We start from the raw sequence: 10,216 nt of genomic DNA on the forward strand, positions 1-10,216 counted from the left end.
CGGGATCTTGCCATTCTTTATTGATGTAATACCACTTTAGCATCTCCCTCAACCCAAAGAAGGTTGATATTTTTATCCCTAGCCATTTGGACTCCAAAGAAGAAAGCTGAGAACTCAGTGAAGAAATTTGTCGAAATCCCCAAATAAATAGAGAAACTGCTTGTTGGAATGCCTTGAGAATTCCGAAAAATAGCTGCAGCACTTGAATGACTTGGATTTCCCATAGAATATCCATCTATGTTGAGTTTGCTCCATCCAATATCCGGCTTCCTCCATATTATTTCAATAATATGGTGGGACTTAGATTTCTGGAAGATGGCACCGATTTTTCGAGCAATTACTGGGTCTTAAAAGGATCGGAGGTTGAAGCATCTTTGAGGTCCAATTTAACGAAGCGAATAATAGTACTAGAAAGATTACCTTGGCCTTCAAAACGTCGCTTATTCCGCTCCTTCCATATGTGATAAGCCACCAAAATGAACCCTGCCTGCCATACACTTGAAAGAGAGATAGCCTTTGATTTTTCTTTCCACCAGACTAATAAATCCATAATCGAAGATTTATTCGGCCACACCATCTGGAACAAGGAAAGGAAGTCCCTACATATCTTCAAAGAGAATGAGCACTTAAGAAAAATATGACGTTGATTATCAATAGCGTGCAGGCATAAATAACAACGAGAAACTATCGGAACAGCTCTATGAGAAATGATCTCTTCAGTTGGCAATTTACCATGCATCAAACGCCAACCAAGATTGTCGTGGTTGTAAAAATTTTTCCCAAACCATGGAGTGCCATGAGATTTTGTTAGCCGATGATCTAATGCCTTCCCAAGCTGACTTCATAGTGAAATTTCCCATCTTAGATAGCGTCCAGACCGTCATATCATCCACACTTATCGATGGAAGTTCGATATTTGATGTGTTTGTAAATATCTGTTGCAAGAAGGGAGAAGAAACTGCGGGAAAAAGCCATTGAGATTGCACAATAAATCTTATAAGGCATGTGTTGAATGATTTAAAGACTAAAGTAGGGAGACCTAAACGGACTGCACTAGATCCTTCGCCTAACCAGTTATCATGCCAAAAATCAATCTTGAAATCATCGCCTATGATCCAAGATTCATGCGCAGAAGCAAAAGCCCACATTTTCTTGATTCCTAACCAAATAGTTGATGAGGAATTGATGTGATTTTTTATGTGTAAACAGTAAACACTCAGTAATACTCAAGTGAAAATTGTATTCAAATTGTCTAGTTTCACCGTTATGAATGAACACCGAATAATGAAGGAGATTACATTTACAGGAAAAATGGTAGAGGGTAGTAAAGATATATGACTAGGACCTGTCTTAGTTCAGGAGCTTTCTGTTTGTCATGATCCATAACGTATCTGTAAATAAGCAGTAAAGAAAGGATGAGATATGAGCTTTGTGACAAGCCAAAATTAAACTACAAATGAAAACTAACTCGATCGCATTGAAGAGGCAGTTGTTGTCTGAGGGAATGACCCTCCTGACAAGAATATCCTCCATGCTATACTCAAACACAAACCTGGAAGTTCACAATAGCAACACCAAAAATGCTAACATCGAAATCTTAATTTGCAAAATAGCCAATTGAATGCTTCAATTGAGTTCTAAAACCAAAATCGGAACTTTTTGAACATTTTGAGCTCAAATCTCCATAAACGATGAGCAGGGAAGCGAGGCACCGACTAAGGAGAAGGCAATGTATAGCAAAGTCTAATCAGTGCATGGAAAACAAGCTTATCAACAAACTAAGGGCACCAACCTCCCCCAAGCCCCCATTTGAAGTGGAACTAATCAAACGAAAGGGGGAATTTTTTTAAAACAGATCAAAATACTAAAATCAGATGCTGAAATTCCCATTGGAACAGGAAACAACCCACCTACTTAAACACTGTAAGAACCGAATGCAAATACTGGTAGGGGAAACAAATGGGAAAAGAATTACATGAGAAACAAATTGCAACTTCAATCCACACAAAAATCCAATCCTAATGGAAACAAAAACAAAAGATAAACTTGATAATGACGCCAACTTTCTTACAGAAGAACTGAAATTGAACTGAAATAGGAAACTTTACTTAACCGAAAAGTCATCAAAAACCGTATTAGAAACCAACACAAAGAAAAAAATTAAACCTGAATATAAATCTTAGAAGTCGTAAGAGAAGAACATAATAATACCTTTTGAATGTTTGCGAGGTGAGTATGTCTCTGCAGATTGTAGGAATTCAGAAAATTTGAGATTGAGAGACGAGTCAGACAACTACTAGAAGACAATTCAAAATTTATGCAATCGTAGTATGTATGCGATGAGTATGAAAAGTTTCCAAACATTTCTCCAAAATGATTTCAAAATTGCTTAGAATGAGTGTGGTTCAACTTGATTTTGGTGTTCGGTTTGGGTGGTCTTGCTATGGCACCAAGTTATAATATTGGGTGTTCATGAAACTTCATACTACTGTTTGGGTTTACATATCATCTCCAATCAATTTTTACGACTTCTAATAATATAACTTCTCTTGGTATTTATAAATCATTTGTTCATTTTTCTCTTCTTTTTGCATGTGTTTAAAGCTCACCTGAGGCCAGATTTGGTATGATTTATATTTCAATTTTGGATTGATATCATGAAATAGTCAACAAATAGATTTTTGGTCAAAAAATTAAAATCGTTTTGGTTACATGGTAGGTATTCCTGAACCTAAAATTCCTTTTCTTAAGGCTGCTCAAATGCTGAAGAGATTTGGGATGGGAGGTGTTGTTTCTAATGGTGAGATTAATGGCCATAGAATCTGGGTGTTTTGGCTGCAGGAGGTTCAGGTCAGGGTAGTGAGCACCCTTGAACAGTTTGTTACTTTGGAGTGCAGGTTTGGAGATGACAGGGCGGTGCTGGTGTCCTTTGTTCATGCGATGTGCTCGGTATACGACAGGAGGGTTATGTGGAGTGCGTTGATTGACCAGGGGTGGAGGCCTCAACCCCGTGGTTTATTTGTGGGGACTTTAATGCTATTCTACACCCAGGTGAGAAGGTGGGAGGCAAGCAGTGTTGCCCTATTTCTTTGGAGGACTTTGGCACTTTTGTAAACGATGCCGGGTTGGTGGATGGTGGTTTTCAGAGGAATGTCTACACCTGGTGCAACAATCAGGAGGGAGGGGGAAGGATTCTCGCACGACTAGACCGGTTTTTATTTAATGCTGTGTGGTTGAATTCCTTTGGGGTTAATAGGGTGGAACATTTTAGTTGTGTTTGCTTGGATCACGCGCCAATTTTATTGCACTATGCAGCCTAGATGGTCTTTCGGGCTTCACCCTTTAAATTTCAGCAAATGTGGATTTCCCATCCTGGTTTTAAGGAGTGTGTGCGGTAGTGTTGGGAGACTCAGGTGTGCGGCACCCCGTTACAGGTTATTTAATTGAAATTAAAAGCTCTGCGCATCAGGCTCAAGAGCTGGAATAAAACAGACTTTGGCAATGTCCACCAAAATGTAAGAAACGCAGAAGACTTGGTTGCTAGAGCTAAAATTGAGGTGGAGCAGTCACCCAGTGATGACAATAGGAGAGCCTTGATGGATGCCAGGAAAACTCTACATGATGTCTTACTACAGGAGGAGATCTTTTGGAGGTAGAAGTCTAGGGTGCGATGGCTCAAGGAAGGTGAGAGGAATACTAGGTTCTTCCATACTGCTGTCAGTGTCCGCAGATGTATTGGAAGGGTGGATAAGGTCAGAGATGCCAATGGGGTGTGGGTCCACGGCTAGTGTGGTGTGGCTCTAGAGGCAGCTCATTTCTTTGAAGACTTGTTCACAGCCCAGGGGGTTGGTAATGATGAGACTCTCTTGGACATCATTCCTAGACTGGTCATAGATGCTGATAATGCAGCTTTGTTGCATATTCCCTCTAAGGAGGAAGTTAAGGAGGCTGTGTTTGCCCTTTCAAAGGATAGTGCCATGGGTCCGAATGGCTTTTCAGGCTATTTCTTTACCTCGTGTTGGGGGATTATAGAGGAGGATGTTTGGAGGGCAGTTGGGGACTTTTTCACTGGCGGAGTACTGCCAAGAGGTTACACTTCGGTGAATTTGGTGCTCATTCCAAAGAAGGATAACCTTGAGGTAATATCTGACTTTCGACCAATTAGCCTGTGTAATTTTGCATATAAAATTATAGCTAAGATTATCTCTTCTCGTCTGGCTACTATTTTGCCTAATATTATTTCCGAGGAACAAGGAGCATTTGTTCAGGGTAGATGCATACATGACAATATTGCCCTGGTGCAAGAGGTGGTCTATGACATCAACAGGAACACTCGTGGTGGTAATGTGGTTCTCAAACTGGATATGACCAAGGCATATGATAGATTAGAGTGGAGCTTCCTCTATGTAGTATTAGAGAGGTTTGACTTCACAGCAGAGTGGATTGGTTTAATCAAGAAAATTGTTGAGAACTGCTGGTTTTTGGTGGTGCTTAATGGGAGCCCTATGGGTTTCTTCAAGTCATCAAGAGGCGTGTGATAGGGCGATCCCCTTTCGCCTGCACTCTTTATTATGGTGGAGGAGGTGATGAGTAGAGGGCTGCGATCTTTGTTTAGTGAAGGAAGGGCCAAGTATTATCAGGTCCAGAGGGGGTGCCCAGGCATCTCTCACAGTCTCTTTGCGGATGATACAATCATCTTTATCAAAGGCTTGAAGAACTCTCTGAAGCAGATTGTTGGTTTTATTGGAAGATATGAAGGCGCATCTGGTCAGCTTGTTAATAAAGCAAAGAGCTGCTTTGTAGTGGGTGAGAAAGTGATAGAGCGACGATGTCGAATGATTGAGGCGGTTACAGGATACCAGAGGAAACGGTTGCCTTTGACATACCTGGGAGCACCGCTGTATACGGGTCGATTGCGTGTCAATTTCTTTGAGGACTTCCTGGCAAAGATGCGAAAGAAAATTGCAAGTTGGAAAGGGAAGCTTTTGTCTTCAAGGGGGAGAGTGGTGTTGCTTAGGCATGTTCTGTTTTCAATGCCAGTACATATTATTGCATCTCTGGACGTCCCGAAGATGGTTATTCACAAATTTGACACCTTATGCGCTAACTTCTTATGGAGAGAGTCCGAGTGGGGAAATCGGCATCACTGGGTAAGTTGGGAGAAAGTCTGTAGGCCGGTAGCTGAAGGAGGGATAGGTGTTAGGCGGTTGGAGGATACAAGTCGTGCGTTATGGGTGAAGGGGTTATGGAGAGTGTTATCCACAGAGTCTCTATGGGCGGCATTTTTTAAGGCTAAATTTCTAAAGAACCAGCATATGGCGCTGGCAACACCCCGATTGACAGGTTCTATCTCATGGCGGAGGGCGGTGGCTTTAAAAGACTTACTACTCTCCAACTCATGATGGCTTATGGGTAGGGGAGATGTAAGTTTTTGGTTGGACAATTGGTCAGGGTTTGGTGTGTTGATGGACCAGGTGGATGGAGCTCATAACCTCAATCTTGAACTACGTGTCAGGGATGTTTGGAATTTTGATGGCACTTGGGACCAAGGGGAGTTATAGAAAATTGATTCCCAAGAAATTCAAGGTGGTGTGCGGTCCATGAAGATGTTTCTATCAGAGGATGAGAACAGGCTGATCTGGATACAAGAAAGGAGTGGAAGGTTTTCAACAAAGTCTGCCTGGAATGTAATTAGGCCAGTCGATGTGGAAAGACCTTTTGCAAAGTGGATTTGGCATCAGGCAGTCCCTATTAAAATTGGGTTCTTTGCATGGCAGATTTTGTGTGGAAGAATCCCTACTGATGATGCTGTTATGAGGCTGGGCATCCCTTTGGCGTCGAAATGCTTATGTTGTGGGGAGCCCAAGGTGGAAACTGCCTCCCATTGCTTAGTGTGGGGGGGGGGGGGGGAACGGCGTCGAAAGTGTGGTTTTTTTTTCTCTCGATTATTGCAGGTAGAGATTGTTGCATGGCAAGAAGTGAAGAGTAGATTATTGTTTTGGCAGGGCAATGCGAATAGGAGAAGCCTGTGTGGTGTTATTATAGGACTAGTCCCGATGTTTATTGTCTGGGAACTGTGGAAGGAAAGAAATAATAGAAGAAATGGAGAATGGGCCCGGCCAGCTAGAACGATTGTGGAGGTAATTAGGGGGTGGATCTGTGAAATTCCACTACCCCAGGGATGGAAAACGCCTACTCTTCAAGAATCCTTGGTGCTGCAATTTTTATGCATCTCGCATCGGCCTGTCATGGGCAAGCCGCCACTTCCGGTCTATTGGTGCATGCCCACCTTTTAACTCGCTAAAGCTTAATGTAGATGGGGCATGTAGAGGTAACCTAGGAATGGGGGGAGGGGGGGTCAACATAAAAAATCATGAGGGAGAGGTCGTGGCTGCCTGTGCCAATTTCTATGGTGAGTGCACCAACAACATGGCTGAAATTAGAGCCTTAAGAAATGGTCTTGGTCTGTGTAGGGAGAGGGGTTTCCGGAATGTGCATGTTAATTCTGATTCGGTCACAGTGGCGCGCTGTGTAGCTACAAGGAAGTGTTATTCATGGAAAGCTTGGTACTGGTTTCAAGAGGTGGTGTGGTTGCTGGAAGAAGTTCAGGCGAATGTGACGTTCACATATAGAGAAGGTAACAAAGCAGCAGACTGGCTTGCAAACCATGCCTGCGATAGGAAGGAGGATGTGGTATTTGACCTGGGCGCCGAGCTCCCATGTGATCTACAACGGTTACTCCGTGAGGACTTCTTAGGTCTCCTGGTGATAAGGGGTTAGGTTGGAGGGTTGCTTTGTGCTTGAGAGAGCTGAGTGCTAATGGATGTTGAGGCAGGGTAAGGGGTAAGGCGGGTACGTCCCCCCCCAATGTAATTTTTCTTCTAAGGTTGTTATTAATAAAATTCTAGGGGCTGCCCCGGGTCCCAGAGAATATTCAGGTTTAAAAAAAAACAGTTATATTCTTATGAGATATTTTGTGTCTAGAGGTATGATCTCTAAGTATTTACAATAAGTATGAGGTTGGGTTCTCTGTTGGCATGGTTTCAAATCCGAATGGAAACAAAAACAGAAGATAAACTTGATAACGATGCCAACTTTCTTATAGAGGAACTAAAATTCAACCAAAATAGGAAACTTTACTTAACTGAAAAGTCATTAAAAACCATATTATAAACTAATAGAAAAAAAAAAATTAAAGGGAAATTTTTAGCGTCACCCTCTAAGTTATCCCGTTATTTTAATGCAACCCCACCAAATACACAAATCTCAAATCTGGCCCAAAAACTAACAGGGTTAACACTGAAATGCAATTAGTGGGGTTGCATTTCATAGTGCGTGGGATAACTTAGGGAGCGGCTCTGATAATTTTCCAAAATTAAACTTGAGTATAAATCTTAGAAGTTGTAAGAGAAGAACATAATACCCTTCGAATGTTTGCGACGTGAATATATATCTGCAGATTTTAGGAATTTCGAAAATTTGAGATTTAGAGACGACTATATACAAGAAAACAATTCAAAATTTATGCAATCGTAGTATGTACGCGACTAGGCAGCGATCTCTTGTCATGGTCTGGTTTTCTTTCTTACTTTGGTAAGTGATAAAGTATATGACAAGGAGGGAGCACAATGACCATCCCACCCCTACCCGAACACTCTGCCCAGGTGGGGTCCACCCCTCCTCTTATTACAAGCATTAGGGAATTGGACTGGGTAGAGAATTGCAGGTGATAATTTTCCATATATGAATGTCTCGCTTACCACAAACTTACTTTTTTAGGCAATGACGCATGTGTCCCCCGAATTTAATTGTTGCGCGGCCTGCGCCTTGGCAGGCTAGGAAACCTACTACATTAAGTGGGTCCAAGAATTCAATCGGACAAACCTCCACCATTCGATAGGATTAGGAAGACACATGAGATAGATTGGATAATGAAAACCATCAATTGGAGATTCCAATCCAGAGGCTATTATTAGAGGACTTTTTTAGTCTTCTTCAGCTTGATTTTATCGCATCAGTCTTTTGATTTGTTTTGTTTTCTTTTTCTTTGGGATTTAAGCTCTTGAGAGGTTAAATTGGAAACGGCTTGACACAGTTTACGGAATCAGTTCCGCAACCGGTCAGTTGGCAGGTGAAGTTGACCTTTGTATCGGTTATCTATTTATTACCAAGTTGATCTATTTTTTTTACCATGATATATATAGGTTGGTCCGTTTCCCGTTTTCCATGGATCCGATTGGCACAGTTTCAAGATTGAAAAAGGAGAAGGAGAAGCAGAAGGTCTGACTTTCTGAGGCAGAGGGCATCCGTATCAATGGATTCAAGCTATGCTCTTCTTAGGGTGGTTGTAGTGGTGCAGGCTTGTCCGATTGAATCAATAAGGATATATTGGTTGAATCCGTTGTTACGGAGGCCCTCTTCCTTGGAGAATTGAAGGAACTGCAGAAGCTCCACCGGCCCAGCAACCGATCGGTCGATATGGAATTCAGTACTTCTTTGTCGCCCAAACACTAATTATTTTAACCATGTGTGTATAGGAATAGTAGGTTGATCTTCGATCCACTAGGGAGTTGGCTGCACTGTTGAGCTGTATAATTGTGGATTTCATTACTAATTTGAATTGGTCTATTACAAGGTGTATAAATAGAGACTAGAGGATCCCAAGAGGATCAAATCTCCACATGTGATAATAGGAAAATACCCATATCACATGTGGCTGTATTGGGTAACAGAATATTCACAGGATCGTGAGATACATGGTAGGTGGTATACATAGAAGGTGATACAAAAGGTAATAGGATATACATGGTAGGAGCCAATATAGCACGTTCCAAGAGTGAGAACGGCTATATTGGTCAATACACCCCCTCAAGATGAAGATCCGACATGGCGGAGCTTTAGCTTGTCCCGCATAAATTGAAATCTTGCGGTTGGCAATGCTTTGGTCAACACATCTGCTATTTGATCATGGGTGGAGATGAACTGCACCTATAGTGTTTTGGCGGCCACTCGTTCATGCACAAAGTGAAAATCAATCTCCATGTGTTTCGTGCGTGCATGGAATATGGGATTTGCTGACAAATATGTAGCACCAATGTTGTCGCACCATAATATTGGTGCTACTGGTTGGGGAATGTCAAGCTCTGTGAATAAGGCTTGTAACCATATTAATTCAGCCACCGCATCAGCTAGAGCCTTGTATTTGGCCTCAGTAGAAGACCGAGACACTGTTTTCTGCTTCCTGGAGTTCCATGAGATAAGATTAGGGCCCAAAAATATCGCATAAGCCCCTGTGGATCGTCGATCAATAGGGCTACCTGCCCAGTCAGCATCTGTGTATGCTTGTAGTGTCATTGAGGACGATTTTTGGAAATACAGTCCATGAGACATAGTACCCTTGAGGTACCTGAGAATACACTTCACAAGGCTCCAATCATCATTTGTTGGTGAGTGCATGAATTGACAAACGTGGTTAACCGCAAAAGCCACATCTAGTCTAGTGAGAGTCACATACTGCAAGGCCACCACAATGGATCTGTAATTGCTTGGATCTGAATAAGATACACCCCCTGAGTCTGATGCCTTTGTAGATGTAGGCATTGGTGTAGATATGGGTTTACAATCTGCCATGCCAGCACGGTCCAGGAGATCAGACACATACCGTTGTTGAGAGAGAACTAGCCCATGTTGAGTCCGATGTGCTTCAATGCCCAAGAAGTAGTGTAATGGGCCCAAGTCTTTTATTGAAAATTCCTGGGCTAGGCTTGCTAGTAAAGCTGAAATATTGGACTAGGAATCACCTGTTACCAAGATATCATCTACATAGACTAGCACATATATCACCGAGCTGCCCTGGCGAGATATAAATAGTGATGTATCAGTCTTCGATGCAATAAATCCAGTGGATACGAGAAACCTGGATAGTCTTTGGAACCAGGCATGAGGAGCTTGCTTAAGACCATACAGGGACCGGTGCAGTCTGCATACATAGGCCGGGTGAGTCTTATCCTCCTCAAAGCCTGGAGGCTGGGCCATGTAAACCTCTTCTGCCAATTCTCCATGGAGAAAGGCATTTTGTACATCAAGTTGCCTAATGGGCCACCCTTTAGATACTGCCAAAGAAATGACTGTCCAAATGGTAGGTTGCTTCACAACCAGACTAAATGTTTCCCCATAGTCCACTCCTTGTTGTTGGTGGAATCCTTTGACCACCAGC

At 42.4% G+C, this 10,216-nt stretch overlaps 1 long non-coding RNA gene across 1 annotated transcript; it reads right to left on the reverse strand.

Annotated features, from left to right (window-relative positions):
- Positions 1-1,216: 1,216 nt before the first annotated feature.
- LOC122643135 lies at positions 1,217-7,602 on the reverse strand. The gene is made up of 4 exons (XR_006330170.1): positions 7,590-7,602; positions 4,097-4,112; positions 1,469-1,552; positions 1,217-1,391 (listed from the first exon to the last, which is right to left on the reverse strand). It is a non-coding gene; the product is annotated as an uncharacterized LOC122643135 (long non-coding RNA).
- Positions 7,603-10,216: the final 2,614 nt, after the last annotated feature.

The sequence above is a fragment of the Telopea speciosissima genome, chromosome 10 (genome assembly GCF_018873765.1).
Source record: "Telopea speciosissima isolate NSW1024214 ecotype Mountain lineage chromosome 10, Tspe_v1, whole genome shotgun sequence".
In the NCBI taxonomy this organism is placed as follows: domain Eukaryota; kingdom Viridiplantae; phylum Streptophyta; class Magnoliopsida; order Proteales; family Proteaceae; genus Telopea; species Telopea speciosissima.